Source organism: Sus scrofa, chromosome 8 (genome assembly GCF_054392235.1).
Source record: "Sus scrofa isolate SSC_HxYL_T2T_F1_AM1 chromosome 8, Sscrofa_HxYL_maternal_Yorkshire_Landrace_v2.0, whole genome shotgun sequence".
In the NCBI taxonomy this organism is placed as follows: domain Eukaryota; kingdom Metazoa; phylum Chordata; class Mammalia; order Artiodactyla; family Suidae; genus Sus; species Sus scrofa.
In genome coordinates this window covers 117022400-117036859 of record NC_139390.1, presented here as the reverse complement: position 1 = coordinate 117036859, position 14460 = coordinate 117022400, and the positions used below count along the sequence as shown (strand labels likewise).

At 42.0% G+C, this 14460-nt stretch overlaps 1 long non-coding RNA gene across 16 annotated transcripts in view; it reads right to left on the bottom strand.

Moving 5' to 3' along the window:
* LOC102158976 (uncharacterized) overlaps nucleotides 1–14460 on the bottom strand; it is a 928007-nt gene that overhangs the window by 869348 nt on the left and 44199 nt on the right. For all 16 annotated transcript variants that reach the window (XR_014813165.1, XR_002346438.2, XR_014813169.1 and 13 more), the window contains one exon: nucleotides 7612–7687. This is a non-coding gene — a long non-coding RNA (uncharacterized LOC102158976). The remainder of the gene's footprint in view (nucleotides 1–7611; nucleotides 7688–14460) is intronic.

Genomic DNA, 14460 nt, shown 5'->3' with positions numbered 1-14460 from the left:
AATGTGTTCAGAGCTGCATGCACCTCCCCTTTCACCTTTATGACTTTATATCTTGAGAGTCCCCCTTTCCCCCTTAGGGCAGTATTTCATTTCCGAGCTGTCTGAAATACCGCCTCCTGAGCTGTAGTTAGTGGGCAAAATGAAAGATGTCATGGTCATCTGTGAGACCAGCTCCTCCCAAGGGTGGGCCAGTGACCCTGTGGGAATTCAGAGAAGAAACAAAGAAGAGTGGCCCACAGCTGAGGTGCCTGTCAAAGGAGCGATTCCAGTAAGCCCAGACCTTTCCCTCTTCCCACAGCAACAGGATTTCTGCAAATCTGCTTCCATAAATCCAGTTATCTGTAAATCTTTTGTTCCTACTATCTTCCCTTTGTTGCGAAAACTCATATATCCTAGCTTCCCTCCTGCCTCCTCAGAGCAGTTTCTCAGAGCTACCTGAGATGCTGTCTCCCAGGCTTAAGTCCTATGTTCATCCCAAATAAAACTTAACTCTCAACTTTCAGGTTGTATTTTTTAGTCAACATAACTAAGACACTTTTAGATGTCATATGTCTAACATGACCAGGCCATTTTCCATACCTGTCCTATCCTTACGTCTCTTTTCTCATGTATATTCTTATTCCACGTGCTTGCAACAGGAGGTCTATTTATCACTTGGGGACCACGTTCAGTCTTACTTGTTCACTGCTTATCAACTCCAGAAATGGCCACTTAATACTTCAACCTCATCTGCTTCTTTCACTTGTGGAATGACTGCTACATTCTCTCTGCAAAAGGACCTTCTTCAGTAGGCGTGGGCAGTGGTAGGGGTCTGCACATTCTCCATAATCTGTCACCTTAAGCTGCCCTGTGCCCATATCAGCATCTAACATCTGGCAGTCTCTTGACTTCCTCCCTGTTCACCACCATGGTTTTCCATCTGTGGTTCCATGAAAGTGTTTACTTTGTCTTTAAGTGGGCAAGGTCCTTACAGATATTGCCTTATAAAGATTATCGGTCATTGCTCTTTGTTTGAAGCAGAGGGAAGTCCTCTTTGCTTACCTCTTCTCATCCTTGTATCTAGTGACTTTCTCTCCTCAAGCACTCTCACATGGGCTCTTCCCCAGGATCCAGAGGAGGAGGACATGGTGGGGAAGATACCACAAAAGGTGTGTCTACACATCCTTAGGATAAATTCCCAGAAGTGAAATTTTTTGGCCACACCCACAGTGTGCGGAAGTTCCCAGGCCAAGGATTGAACCTGCACCACAGCAGTGACCAGAGCCACAGCAATGACAATGCTGGACCCTTAACTTATTAGGCCAACAGCAAACTCCTAGAAGTGGAATTTTTTTCTGCAAGGTATGACACTTACAGCTTTTGATACTTATTGTACATTTCATATATATTCTGCCCTCCAGAATGGAGTATGAGAGAGCAGCCAGCACTAAGCATTCTTAAGAGCTGTGAGTGATAATTGGCATTTACTCAACATTACTTCTGATGAGGTCAAAAATCCTGCATTACCTTCCCCATTCATGAGGGTCAGACTTCAGGAAACACCACACTGAGATAATAGTTCGGCACTTCCTGGATGGTGATCACAGAGTTCTCTTCCTGCCACTTTGCGTCTTCAGACTACCTTCCATTCTTGCATGAACACAACTGGGCATATGGGATGTATAATACCGTGATTTATAATAAGAAATATGTATTTGATCTTTGCCTCTGTTTCTGGCACAGAACTCCTAAACCCTTGGAATTTCCTAAATGATAAGGGCCATAAAAGTGCCGTGAGAGTCACAACAAATCCCATTAACCACACCTGATTTTAAGTTAATGAGGTGACTTTGGGGAAGCGCCTGATGTTGGGGGCTGGTTGCCAGGAGAACCACCATGTGATCAGAGGATTGGAACTCTCACTCACACCCCCTGACCTTACACAGGGAAGAAAGGCTGAAGGTTGAATCAACTGTCAATAGCCAGTGATTTAATCAGTTGTGCCTCTGTAATGAAGACTCCTTAAAAAAACGCAGAAGGACTGGGTTTGGAGAGCTTCTGGGTTGGTGAGCATGTAGATTCAGGGAGAGCACCACAGCCAGAGGGCGTAGATGTCCCACACCCCTTCCCACATACATGGCTTTGTATGTCTCTTCCATCTGGCTGTTCCTATGTCCCGTTGTAATAAACGGCTGTGTAGTAAGTAAAATGTTTCTCTGAGTTCCGTGAGCCACTCTAGCCTGTTAACAAAACTCAAGGAGGGTGGCATGGGACCTTCTGATCTATAGCTGGTTGGTCTGAAGCCCTGGTGACAGCTTGGACTTGTGATTGGCATCGGAAGTGGGGGCAGTGGGCACTCTTGTAACCTTGAGATCTTAACCTGTGGGACTGGACGCTATCTCCAATTAAGTTAATCACTTGGAGGTGCTGGAAAAGACACCTACCATAGGATGCCTAGTTATCATTACATAGAATCTATGGGCTAAGCATTAGTAATTTAGTACAAATTTTACCAGAATATATGATGCTAGATCCAGATCATGTAACTTTCTAAAGGCATACAGGCATGTATTAGTAAATTTTTATTATTCGTAATTTCATAAGCACTAAGAGCTTAAAAATTTTTTTACTAGATTATCCAATGTCAAATGCAGGTGACATAGCTTTCCAAAGGCTATGTTTAGCACCATCCAAAGCTATTATGCAGGAATCTTAGGAGATTTTAATCAGTGTAAGAGGCTCCCTCTGGCTTTTCCCCCAACCTGGCTGGGCCTCTTCCTGGATTGGTAAGGCCAACAACCCACACACTTGTCCATAAGCAATTGGGAAGTTAGGCTCCCTAGGTATACCCAGCTCCTATCTCCTGTTTTTTCTCAATAAATTATAATTTTATAAGACTTAGGGAGTTCCCGTCGTGGCGCAGTGGTTAACGAATCTGACTAGGAACCATGAGGTTGCGGGTTCGGTCCCTGCCCTTGCTCAGTGGGTTAACGATCCGGCGTTTCCGTGAGCTGCGGTGTAGGTTGCAGACGCGGCTCGGATCCCGCGTTGCTGTGGCTCTGGCGTAGGCCGGTGGCTACAGCTCCGATTGGACCCCTAGCCTGGGAACCTCCATATGCCGCGGGAGCGGCCCAAGAAATAGCAACAACAACAACGACAAAAGACAAAAAAAAAAAAAAAAAAAGACTTAGGATCAAAGGGCTCCCTTCCACCACAGTACTCTTACATACATGGCCTCGCCAAATGTTCATAATAACACTTGAGTAGAAATTATTATTCTTTCCATTTCACAAATGAGAAAACTAAGGGTGCTTATCTTATAAAAATAGCCAATGTAAATTGTGTACTGGAAGTCTGCTGTTTCTGTCTTCAGGCCCAACATTCCCCCCCCACCCCCACCCCATTTATGATATTTGCATCTGGATTTTGCTTTGCAGCAAGGTCTTGTCAGTTCATTGGAATGCAGGTAATGTGGGCTCCCCATTACTTTAGGAGTATCCAGGTGACTCATATGGGCCATTCTGCTGTCTTCTGGACACAGAATATAGTTTAGGAATGGACACTATCAGAAAGGAGTCGTTTCTTCCTCACTCTTGATATTTCTCTTATGTTTTAAGGATATTCAAATATTGCAACTGTGCCCTCTTTTCCCCCTTTCCTCACTCCACCCAAGGAGAGGTGAAGAGACTTATCTGATGGTTACAGGTGGAAAGAGAACACTGTCACCTCGACAGCTCCAGGTATTCTCTGAAGAGCCAGGTCTGTGGAGAGACACACTGCAAAGGAATGTGGTCAACAGACTTGAAGAGGGGCAGTGGATCTAAGTGATGAGATAAAACTGAAGTAGGGCTTTTAGCAGGAAATCACATGATAAAAGCAATGCTTTAGAAAAATAATCTGGTAATATTCTACAGGATGGATTGGATACTAAATACCAGGTGGAAGACATTTGTCTAGTTGAGAGACGAATACCCTTGAGAAGGCATGAGGCCTTGAACTATGTGGCAAAAATGAAATGGAAATGGATGGAAGAAGGAAGCTAACTATAGTATTGGCTCCAGTCTTACAAAAGGCTTAAAATAGGTATCGTGGAGAAATTTCTTATCTCTGTTTGTATGAGGATTATGTATGAATATATTTCTCTATATATAGTCTATAGATTCTCAAAAGCAGGGACTATGATTCTTTGTGATTCTCTTGACACATAGTCGGCATTTAATCAATATTATAGACTGAATTGCCAAATCGAGCTTTGCTAGTTTTATTATTTTTTATCTTCCTCAAATATATGCTTATGACCAGTTTAATTGACAAGGTCACATTGTTTGCACTGTTGCACGTCAGTAGGAAAATGAGTTCAATAGGGCGCTGGTCCAGAGAGAGACTACACAATGATTCCTCTATGGTTTGCTAAAGAACCATAGAAAGTTATCTAATCCCATTTACCTGCTAAGTCTCCCAAGGTGAAAAATGAGAATGTCCTCTTACTAAAACATCTGGAGACTTTAGGTTAAAAAAGCTAATAAGGAGGAATAAGATACACAAGAAGGAAACTATCTTTATAGCAATAGCTATTGCATAAATCATTTTCTTAAATCCAGACATATCATGGATTTTGCTCATGGAATTTGAAGGTTTTTGAAGGAGACCTATAGTTTAATAATAAATAAGATGCTCCTCACAAGCATATGGAATGTGCATCTCTCTGAATAAACTCACTTTTGGAGTTCCCACTGTGGAGCAGTGGGTTATGAATCCAATTGCAGCAGCTCAGATTGCTGCAGTGGCTCCCACTGTGGAGCAGTGGGTTATGAATCCAATTGCAGCAGCTCAGCTTGCTGCAGCAGCTCAGCTTGCTGCAGCGGCTCAGATTGCTGCATCGGCTCAGATCGCTGCAGCAGTGCAGGTTCAATGCCTGGCCCAGTGCAATGGGTTAAAGAATCTGGGGTTGCTGCAGCTGTGGCGTAGGTTTCAGCTGCAGCTAGGATTCAATCCCTGGCCTGGGAATTTCCATGTGCCATGGGTGTGGCCATTAAAAAAATAGTAATAACTCACTTTCACTTTAAAAGAAAAAAAAAGCAAAGCAAATCAACATAGGAAAAAAAAATTTTAAGCAAAACAAAGGAAGCACTGGTACCACTACCATTAACTGCAAAACTGATCACTGAAGCCAAACCCTTGGTCTTTCTAATAGAGCTCTGAGTGCTCCCAAGCTCCTAGCATGTGCCTTATCAATTCATGCAGTTCATGGAAGGACTGTCACTTGAGTTTCTGCTAATGTCTTCAGTTTCTGCAGTTGGTAGAGCAGTGGTTCTCAAACTCCAATGGACAGAAGATACTCAGCTGCACTCAGCTGCACTGTTTATGTTACTGGTTAATCTTTACCTCTAGAGATTCTGATTCAATAAATCTGGGTTGGACTCTTTCCTTGATCACACACCCTAGATGATTCTGAGGCAGGAGCTCCATGGACCTTGTTTTAAAAATCACTTGCTATCTACCTGTGTTAGAAATATCTGGATTCAGGCTGTGAATCTGACAAAGTGACACGGGTTCTAATTGAAGAATAGTGGCACAGATAAGCGAGAGACTAAGTTTGCTCAGTGAAAACGGAAGGCAGGAGGAGAATAAGAGAGACTCCCAAGTATTTAGTCTGGGATGTGAAAGATGAGAAGAAATTACAGCTAGGAAGGGGAAAGAAGAGAAAATGAGGAGGGAGAAGAATGACATACAGAAGAATGACAGGTAGATATGGCAAAATATGAGGCTGCAAGGGTAGACGTGGGTTGCCTGACACAAAGCTTGGTGTCCTCAGAGGAGTTTACCCTGTAGGCTTGTGGGTCCCAAATGCAATAGCTGCACCAGAAATCTCCTAAGACATTTATCAAAATGCAGATTCCTAGAGCCTCCAGCAGACCAGCTGAATCGAATCCCTTAGGGAAAGACCTGGGTATCTGGACTTAGAACAAAGGTCCCCAGACATCCCAATAAGCAGCCAGCATGGGGACCACTGAGAGACCAAGAACATGTTCTTGGTTCTAAAAACTCTAGGTCCTTAAGAGACTGCAGCATCTGAGATTAATGTCAGGAAATATCCAGCAAGAGGATAAAAATAAGGTCAAGAAGTTCCAAAGCCAGAAATAGGCCAGTCAGAAATTTTCCATAGCGAAAGGGACAGATCACAAAGATAGGAGTTAGGTTAATGAGCTGAACTTTAAAAAGCAGATGATGTGGACATGGAAGGCAGGTTCTAGAAATAAAGATGAAGTGAGACAGAAAATCATCCTATTAGAGATCAGGCAGAGGTAGACTTCCTGAATTCTGCAAGGTAGATGGCTTAACAGCAGCTGTCATCTAGCTGATGATTTTCACCTGGAGTTGAAAGGCTATCCAGTTCAATTAGCTGAAGAAAAGGCAAATCTATGGAAAAATTAGGATTTTTAGAGATTACAGAGTTCGTACATTATAGTTCAATAGAAACGACTTTTAAGAGACAGAGAAACACTGAGACATCATGAGAAGAGAGGACTGTGAGCTGTCTCTTCATTTTGCAAATTTCCTGGGCCCTAGGATTCAACCAAAACGCCCCTTAATACAACTGTTCTTTAAACTACCAGAAGATGGCGCCATAATTGTGTTTTGTTTTTTGTGGTTTTTTTGGTTTTTTTTTTTAAAAGATACCACCAAGGACAGTGAATTTAGTACCTTGTTCGAAAACAAAAACAACTTGTTATTAATTAAAGTCTAAAAGCAAATTAAAATACCAGATAAATATCTGAAGGATTATTCATTTTTCTTACCCAGAATTTTACACTCTATGCTAGCTTTAATTTATGAACAATAAATTGCATAGCTTAGCCAGAAATGGAACAGATCATCAAAACTACAAACATGAAAACTCTGAAGGATGTCAAATACGGTTGTCAGTTAAGAAATGTTTATCTGGAGTTCCCGTTGTGGCGCAGTGGTTAACGAATCCGACTAGGAACCATGAGGTTGCGGGTTTGGTCCCTGCCCTTGCTCAGTGGGTTAACGATCCGGCGTTGCCGTGAGCTGTGGTGTAGGCTGCAGACGCAGCTCGGATCCCGCGTTGCTGTGGCTCTGGCGTAGGCCGGTGGCTACAGCTCCGATTCAACACCTAGCCTGGGAACCTCCATATGCCGCGGGAGCGGCCCAAGAAATAGCAACAACAACAACAACAACAACAAAAAGAAATGTTTATCTGCAATAATAATGCAGCTAGCTAATTTCATTGTGTGTTATGACTTTTGTGGGCTTTAGGTAATATTGCCTTCATGGGCCCTTTCCTCCTCCCCCCCCCAAAAAAAAAACCTTAAATATATATAAAATATTTTTGTCAACCCCTAAGAGAACCATGAGCCCTATACACTGTGCCTACTATGCCCAGTGGATAAATCCACCCCAGTTCCTTTGTCCTAAGAAGAGAAATTTAGAGACCCAAACTAGAGGGAGAGAATGAGGGTGAGGACACACAGAGCCCAAGTTGTTCATAGCAAAAGTGAAATTTCTTTGTCGTTTCATGCGTTAGCTTAAAAGTTATTCAAACATTGCAAGGAGTGTGTTTTAAATTACTTCCCATCAGGGAAAAATAAGGAAAACGAAATTTCTTACCTGAGTCGTTGGTCAATGGACCAGATGCAATCGCAGGGAGTCAATTTATCTCTGAAAGTTGTTGCTCAGGAATTCCCTGTTGAGGAAAAAAGAATTAAGTGCACAAGACATTGATCAAGTGCAGTTGCAACAGGAAGTAGAACCAATTATGAGAAAGAATATTTTCATTTTGAGAGATCTGGGTTTCTATTTTGTTAAGAGGGGAAAGATGAAAGCAGAAGAGAGCTGCTGTTATTTTTCTCAGGATCTAATTCTGAAAAAGGAAGTATATGACTTTTATATTTGAGAATCTACAGTTTTGTTTTTGAGAATCTACAGTTTAAGAGCCTACCTAGTACAATAACAGCAACTTGAAATAGAATCCAAAAATCTAAGAGTCAGAGACCTGGAGAGTGGGATGGGTTGGTAATAGATTTTTGGGGAAGAAAGGGGAGCCATTCTAGGGCTTTATTTTAGAAAGACAATAAAGCAGGGAGAAGCAGGGTTGGGTGTCTGGGAGCCAGGGATGGGGGTGGGGGGCTACTCTCCTAGGGGAATGATACTTTTGAATACCATCCTTGATGTAGAAATTGCTTTAACTGAACCTATCTCTCATGATTTTTTGCTAGACTTAGAGTATTCGGTATTTAATGGAGAATGTTTCAGTTTTTAATTTGTCCTTAATATTTTACATATTAAAATAACAATTCATTGAAAACTTTCTGTACTGTCAAATAAGTCCCTCACTCAATTTGGAAGGACATGATTTGCTTTATTTTAACTCTAATTTTCTTTCAATGTCCACACTTCACAAAGATTATGAGGAAAATATTCACTTATATAATTAATCCTCACCACGACCATTTTCGAATACTGAGAGCTACCAAAAAAGAAAAATCTTATGGGTGGAAATAGTGGATTTCTGGATTTCCTGTTGTAATAATAAGTTGAAGTCAAACTGGGATGTATTCAAATTCTAAAACAGATACTCAATTATTTATACTCAAAGACTTGGCACAGAAGTATTTGCGTAGGAGAAGACTTCTGAGAACCTACTGCATCAATGATTCAGAGAGAAAAAAAATATATATAAAGAACAATCTTTTACTCAGGAGTAATTCTCAGGGAATCTGAGTCCAGTGCAAGGTCCCATAGAGATGGTGGTGAAAGAGTAGCCCACTGGACTCTATTTCTCAACGAGCATGTACTGTCCCTGCCACCCCCCAAGCTTGACCCCATGAGAGGTGGAGGAGGAGGGAAATAATAGGCTGTCTACCAGCTCCTGCTCTTTCAGACGCCTGAGGAGCAAGGCCACATAATGACTTTAGCAGCAGTCCTCCAGTTCCAATCCACAAGTCTGATCATCAGCTTTGGGGAGGTTGGAGTGGCTGTGGGTTCCTAGGGAGCACTTTGCACATGGAGAGCAAGCAATATAGATTGTTTATACACCTCCAAACATTCCCGACCTTTGATGGTTCCACTCTCACTTGCATAAGCCTAATGTAGGTCATCTGGCATTTAACATTCACCTACCATTCTATCCATTAAGCTTGTACTACATCCATCACCGAGAGTGAATTCCCTGACGACCAGCCATTAAGCGAGGCAGGACAGGGCTTAGAATCAAATTGCCTGGGTTCAGATCTTGTCTCTGCTACTTATTAGTTGTATAACCTTTGGCAAGTGGCTTAGCTTCTCTAAGCCTCCAGTTTTATTATCTACAAAATGAAGATAATGATGATAATACTTACATCAGAAATATCTAATAGGAATTAAATGAGATAATCCATATAGAAGTTCTTAGCTCATAGCACCTGGCCCAGAATAAGAATTCAAAGTTGGATGTTAGCCATATTATTTGTTATTCCAGGAAATGGCACTTCAGGACAAATCAGTTATGGATGGCCGAGGCCCTACATACTACATAGAAAGAACTGGGTCAAATGACCCTTCCCCCTCCTCTGCCAAAAGCAACTTGGAAGTTAAACTTTTGTTTTCGAATTGTAGAGTTTCAGTGGCAGTGAACAAGAAATAAAGGTCAACAGCCATTTCCTCTGGAACCTGGCTGGTTAATTTGATATCTGGGAATTGGCTCAAGGTGTGGGTGGTGGAAATAAACAAATCTTCTTCCCTGCAACCTCACAAACCTACCTTCATTCTAACCCTCCTTTCTATCTGATCCCCACTTCCCCCAAATGCATAAAGTAATGGCCTCACAGAAGCCTGTGTGTGGCACTTTTGAGATGTGATCCTAAATAGCAAGGCTATGAATCATTGTGTGAATGCTAAATATTTCTATTTCCATTATAGGAGTTAATAACAATGATGAAGGAATGCTCTCTATTGAAAAAGAATTAACCCCTTGATTTCAAATGTTGGCCTTTTTTTCCCTTCACAGAGCACGTCTTACTCCATAGCATGTTGCCATACCATTATTATATAGCATTCTTAGTCAATATTTATTTGACTCAAAACCATTATGAAGACTAGAGTTGTCTCCCCTACATGTTTTCCACCACACACAATTTGTTTCAAGCGAAACAGAAAGATCCCTATCCCCACACTCACTCTAATCTTTCTGATTGAGAATAGGTCATTTCATACCTGGCCTCTCAGAAATATAGAATCAAGGAGCATAAGAAATAAAGTCTGTTCCACAATTAGTATCCAGCTCCTATTCACTGAGGCTACTTGGAGAATTTTTTTTTTTTTTAAATACCTTGCCTCAAGCCTGTGTTTCTATCCTTTAATTTATGCTGCACACTAGCTAAACTGAAGTTGCCCAGACATCCATTTCCTAAATTATTCATTCTCTCTCTCTCTATTAGTAGCCTGGTCACATAAATACTATGAAAGTTTTAGCATAATCAAGCAAACACTTTGATTTAATCCCTTTTTTTTTTTTTTTTTGGTCTTTTTAGGGCCACACCTGCGGCATATGGAGGTTCCCAGGCTAGGGGTCTAATCAGAGCTGCTGCTGCCAGCCTATGCCAGAGCCACAGCAACGCCAGATCTGAGCCACATCTGCGACCTACACCACAGCTCATGGCAACGCTGGATCCTTAACCCACTGAGCAAGGCCAGGGATCAAACCTGCAACCACATGGTTCCTATTTGGATTTGTTTCCACTGTGCCACGAGGGGAACTCCGATTTATTCTTGAGTCAAAAAATATTCATTGAGGAGTTCCCGTCGTGGCGCAGTGGTTAACGAATCCGACTAGGAACCATGAGGTTGCGGGTTCGGTCCCTGCCCTTGCTCAGTGGGTTAACGATCCGGCCTTGCCGTGAGCTGTGGTGTAGGTTGCAGATGCGGCTCGGATCCTGCGTTGCTGTGCCTCTGGCGTAGGTCGGTGGCTACAGCTCCGATTCAACCCCTAGCCTGGGAACCTCCATATGCCGCGGAAGCGGCCCAAGAAATAGCAACAACAACAACAACAACAACAAAAGACAAAAGACAAAAAAAAAAAAAAAAAAAATATTCATTGAATACCCTCTGTTTCAAATATTGTACTAGGTCTTACTGACACAGTGATGAACAAAACAATTACAGTCTCATCCTCATGAGGCTTATCATTTAGTGGTGGGATCACACAAGAGACAAAAACACCCCAAAATAAATTACAAATCATAGTGAGCAAAAAAAAAGGAAAGGAAGGAAGGGAAACAGAGGGAATATATGTGACTATAACAAGGGGGTACTCCATTTATGATGAGGGGGTCAGAGAAGACCTCGCTAAAACAGCATATGTTATTTGAAACCTAAGGATTCATAGAGGTTAGCTAGGTGAAGATTTAGGGGAAGGTTCTAAGCAGGATGTATATAAAGTCCCAGGACAACAAGAAACATGCCACATTAAGAAACTGAGAAAGTCCAATATGGTGGAGCTTATTGAACAGTGGGGAGAATCTGACCCTATGGACTTTACCACATAAAAATGTTCTGAATTCAATTATTTTTAAATCCAGAAGGTCTATCCAAAAAAATCACATTGCTAGATGGAGTTCCCTGATGGCCTAGTGGCTAAGGATTTGGTGTTGTCACTGCTGTGGCTTGGGTCACTGCTGTGGTGAGGGTTCAATCCCCGGCCTAGGAACTTCCACATAATATGGACATAACCAAAAAAAAAAAATCATATTGCTACATAATTTACAGTATGATTTCAAATTGCAAATTCCCAGCAAAATTATACGAATAAGCCTGTCATCCTCCGTACTCCCACACACCATTCCCCTAAGGCCTGTCCATGTTAAATGATGCCTACATTTTAAAAATCACTTATCAAATGATCTAAATATAGTGGAGTACAAACATAAAACAATTTCTGTTTTTCTCCTTTTAACCAAGCTCTATAAAATCTCTCTTTCCTACATTTCATTTTATTTTTATATATTTATTTATTTTGTCTTTTTGTCTTTTTAGGGCTGCAACCACGGCATATGGAGGTTCCCAGGCTAGGGGTCTAATCGGTTGCCAGCCTACACCAGATCCAAGATGTGTCTGCGACCTATACCACAGCTCACAGCAATGCCGGATCCGTAACCCACTGAGCAAGGCCAGGGATCAAACCTGCAACCTCATGGTTCCTAGTTGGATTCACTTCCCCTGCACCATGACAGGAACTCCCCTTTCCTACATTTTAGAGAGATTTCCTGTGTTGGTAGTTACATCCAGTTACTAATGTCTAGCCTTGTTCAATCCAAAATTTAAAACTTCAGTCTCATTTCAATTCTGTGTTGGTTCCTTTCTCTCCTATCACCTGCCGAAATTGGCCTCAGTGATTTGGGAATGCGAAGGGCAAGGTCTGATCATTCATCTACTCCTTGCCTGGGTTCCTTTTCCCTCCAGTACACTGGTGAAATGTCAGGCCTCAAAGATTGCCAAGGGCTAGATGCTGGAGAATCTTCTATGTCGAACTAAAGAACTTGGACTTTATCTTTTAAAGGAGATACAAGAAAACATTAAAGGGTAACTACCCAAATAGGCTTTCATTTTAGAATGGCCCCTTCACCGCACTGTAAAGAGTAGATTAGAGGAGACAAGCAAGGATTAGGATTACAAAGAGAATGCCGGCCCCCTGAAATCTCTCCCACAGCTCCCCTCTTAATTTCTTCTCCCCAACTTCTCTCAAAATCCTATGAGACCTCCCTTGCCTTGGAAATACTCCTGAAAATCCTTCCTCTAAACTTGGGCAAGTCTGATCCATCATTTTTAGGGTTTTTGAAACACCAATATGTGGGGAAAAAGCCTTTCTGCTTTATTAATCTTGGCTAAAGGAGAGCAAGATATTAAAATTGAACTCTTGCCTTGGAGTTTCACCAATGGCCCTGAAATCTAAAGACAGTGTCTAAATTGAGGAGCTAGAGCACCAAAGCAATACATCCTAAGGACTGTGAAATTGATTCTACCAACCCAATCTCCCATCTCTAGTTCAGTAAATATTGAAACTGAAAAAGCCCATAGAGACAATGCCTTTGGAAATTGTTCTGGGTGCTATAGAGGGGATGGGGTGGGGGAGGGGAGGAAAAAATACTTTCCCTCACCTTAATTCAGGTGAGAGGAGCTTCTAAGAATGGCTCAAAAAACTTGGCCTACAGCCTCTGAAGATTGGGTGACCAGGGATTGGACTCTGCTTCTGCTGGGGGAAAGTCTAAAGATGAAAGGCTGTGACTACAAACAGCAGAGAGCTCTGTATTAGTCATTATCTACACTTCCAGCGACAGTAGGCAAAGGGGTTTGTCTCCTAGGACCCAGATATGGATCCTGGGTCAAAAAAGGCAGCCTGGGTCAGAAAGGTCAGCTTGGAGAAGCCAAAGGCTCACAGTGGAGAGATAGACTGCTGGAAGCTTATGGCTAAAGATGGACTCAAAAACAGCCAGACATGAGAACTTGACTTTTCAAAGAGAGCTGCAGTCATTGGGCCTCTAGCAGGAAATCTCCTGGGAAAAAAAGCACCCCAAGAGAATAAGAGCCAACAATTGTCTAGCTGTCACCTGTGACATCCTTCTTATCTGTGCCCCTGCCCCTAACTCTGGGTATCCTTGTGACTCTCTTTTAACCAACAGAATGTGGCAGAAATGGCATTGCAGGACTTCTAAGGCTAGGTCAAAAAAGGCAATGCAGCTCCCACTTCATTGCCAGATACAACTATGTCAGTCAAATAAAACTTTTCTTACCTCTTATCTTTCTTCTCCAAAGAAGTGGGAAATCATACACAGGAGTGGAAGAAAAAGTAGAATTATGAAATTATGAAGAGGCAGAGCATGTGTCCCCCATTCCTGGTCAGGTCTAAGCTGGGGGACAGGAGAGCTCTAAGTTCGATAAGAATCCTAAATTTTGATACTATACTTGACAGGAATTTTTGTTTGCTAAAATGAGACTTTCTTGTGACTGAAGGAACCAGAAAGCTGTTAGACCTGCCAAATACTTCATCCAGGGTAGGAAAGAACAAGTCCAAAAGCAGATTTGAAAGGAAAGAACAGAAAACAATTCACACACAACAGAGTCCAGTTTGTTTGATAAAATGCCTACATGATTTATAATGGATGTAAAACAAAAGCTATGGAGTCAACAGAGAGCTGGAATTACACAGAAAGCCAAGGCCATCTGGTGACTATATCAAGGCCAGCTAAAATAAAGTCCATGGCCTGCTCAGGGTTAGGACTTTTTATGAAATAAATAAATTAGCTAGTGTAATTGTTTGGACAGGTTATTAAAACAGAAGAAAGCAGAGTTCCTGTTGTGGCTCAGGGGTCAACGAATCCGACTAGGAAACTTGAGGTTGCGGGTTCGATCCCTGGCCTCGCTCAGTGGGTTAATGATCTGGCGTTGCCGTGAGCTGTGGTGTAGGTTGCAGATGTGGCTTGGATC